The sequence below is a fragment of the Manis pentadactyla genome, chromosome 7 (assembly GCF_030020395.1).
Source record: "Manis pentadactyla isolate mManPen7 chromosome 7, mManPen7.hap1, whole genome shotgun sequence".
Lineage (NCBI taxonomy): Eukaryota > Metazoa > Chordata > Mammalia > Pholidota > Manidae > Manis > Manis pentadactyla.
In genome coordinates this window covers 61,134,434-61,136,966 of record NC_080025.1, presented here as the reverse complement: position 1 = coordinate 61,136,966, position 2,533 = coordinate 61,134,434, and the positions used below count along the sequence as shown (strand labels likewise).

Genomic DNA, 2,533 nt, shown 5'->3' with positions numbered 1-2,533 from the left:
ACTATAATAATAACAGACTCATAATGAATAAATCAGTAGGGTTAAATAGTGCCCGCTTGGAGAGTGGGACCATCCCCCATGGGACTCGGTCAAGAGGGTGGCTTTTGAGATGGGGCAGTGTAGGAAAGTGACGACTCTGTTTTGCTTTTGTGTTAAGGTATTGATATACAATCTTATGAAGGTTTCACATAAGCAACATTGTGGCTACTGCCTTCACCCATCCTATCAAGTCCCCCTCACACCCCATTGCAGTCACTGTCCATCAGCGTAGTAGGATGCTAGAGTCGCTACTTGTCTTCTCTGTGCTGCACCACCTTCCCTGTGACCTACCTATATTGGGAATGCTAATTATAATGCCCCTTAATCACCTTCCTCTCCCCACCCCCTTCCTTTTGGTAACCGCTAGTCCCTTCTTGGAGTCTGTGAGTCTGCTGCTATTCTGTTCCTTCAGTTTTGCTTCGTTGTTATCCTCCACAAGTGAGGGAAGTCATTTGGTACTTGTCTTTCTCTGCCTGGCTTATTTCACTGAGCATAATACCCTCTAGCTCCATCCACGTTGATAACTCTATCTTATTAAACATAATTTTGGTGCTGTGCAACCCACCCATTTACACTACGGAAGTCAGTGGTGTCTCTTGTAGCCACGCAGCAGTGCACTCCTCACCACCATCAAGTTCTAGAACATCTTCATCACTGCAGAACAAAACCCTGTAACCATTAGGCAGCACTCTCATTCCCAACCGCTCGCTGATTGGCTTTCTGTGTCTCCGGGTTTACCTATTCCGGACGCTCCATATAAATGGAATCAGACGCTATGCAGCCTTCTGCATCCGGCTTCTTTCACTGAGCATCATGTTTCCACGGTTCGTTCACGTTCAGCAGGTGCCAGACCCCATTCCTTCTTATGGCTGAACGGTTTGCACTCACAGCGCTTCAGACAGCAGGTGCATGGGGGTTTGTCATCACCGACAACCAATTCTCCAACGCTCAGGACACCAGCTGGGGGTCCTACAGCTCAACTCGGTCCGGACACTAACTACTGGAGCAGCCACAGACACAGAGTCGGGGTATCACGTAAGGATCTCTGCCTGGGGCTGTGTCAGCATCCACACACCGCCCCACCATCTGGGTAACCCTAACCTAGGAAAAGTGTCCAGGTGTGTGTGTGTGTGTGTGTGTGTGTGTGTGTGTGTGTGTGGCAGAGGAGGGGGCAGAGGGTGAAGGAGACACCCGTTCCCCAACCCCCCTGCCCTTTCTGCACCCATGACCTTCCTCAGGCCCCAGGTCACCTTGATGGCAGCACAGAGTCCTGCTGGGGGCAGGAAGTGTCATGTGTTAATTTTCTGCTGCTGTCAGCAAATTACCACAGGTTTGGTGACTTAAAAAACAACAAAAATTTTATTATCCTACTTTTCTACAGATGAGAAATCTGAAATCATTCTCCCTGGGCTAAAGCCAAGGAGTCAGCAGGGTCAGCACCTTCGGGAGTCCTGCAGGGAGACTGTGCTTGCCCTCTGCAGCTTCCAGGGCCTGCTCCCCTCAGCAGACCGCACCCCTCCTGTCTGCACGGTGGGTGGCTGCATGGCCTCCTCTTCTCAGTGTCCCTGGGCCTCGCATATCCCCCTCCTCTCTCATTAGGACACCGTCACTGAATGCAGGGCCCACCCTAAACCCAAGAGGATCCCATCTTGAGATCCTTACCTGAATTACTTCAGTAAAGACCCTTTTCCCAAAAAGGTCACATTCCCAGGCTCCAGGGATTTAGGATTTGGACTTACCTTTTTTGGGGGGCCATTATCAGCCCCCTGCAGGGCCAGCATGTGCCTGCTCCCCGAGTTGGTCTGCCTCCCGTGGTGCGCTCTCCCCCTCCAGAGCCCCCACCCCTGCACCCCTGCTCTCTGGGGTCCCATCCAAAAGCCAAGTCCTTGCACTCAAGCTCTATGCTGGGAGACCTGGGCCAGGGCAGCCCTGGCCTTGGATCCTCTAGGTGGGAAGGAGGATGAGGCCCCACTGCCTCTCAGCAGATGGGATGTGACGCCAGCCTCCCGTCCAGTCCCGTCCTCTGGAGCTGCCAGGAGCGGTGCAGGGGGAGAGGCTGAGATGCCGCAGTCAGTGCCTCCGGGAGATGAAGGAGCCACGCACACCAACATTAAGAGGTCTGCTCAGGGCATGATTCTGCCTCCGAGGCAGGGCTCAGACCTAGGAGCTGGGGGCAGGCTTGGGGTGACCACAGGCAACACATCCTAAGCTTGACTCCGTCAACTGAGCGACCCCGAAGGACACTCCAGCCCAGTCCCTGGGCCCTGGCCACTGCCCCAGCCTTGCGGGGAGGCCAGGACGCCAGGCCCTTCCTCCATGCCTGAGCTCAGGCTGGCTCTCCGGAGCAGCCCAGTGCCATAGCCACCGACCACATGTGGCTATTTAAATTAAAATGAATTACATGGACATGAATATATCATACTTTATATAAATAATCATAAGTAAAACATAAAGCATAAAATTAAAAGTTTGGTTGCATGTTCTAAGTGCTCAG

The 2,533-nt window shown here is 52.9% G+C and overlaps 1 long non-coding RNA gene across 1 annotated transcript; it reads left to right on the top strand.

The window, feature by feature from the left end:
* Window positions 1-971: 971 nt before the first annotated feature.
* On the top strand, window positions 972-2,298 carry LOC130684272 (uncharacterized). The gene is made up of 4 exons (XR_008998473.1): window positions 972-1,074; window positions 1,421-1,471; window positions 1,639-1,714; window positions 2,022-2,298. It is a non-coding gene; the product is annotated as an uncharacterized LOC130684272 (long non-coding RNA).
* Window positions 2,299-2,533: the final 235 nt, after the last annotated feature.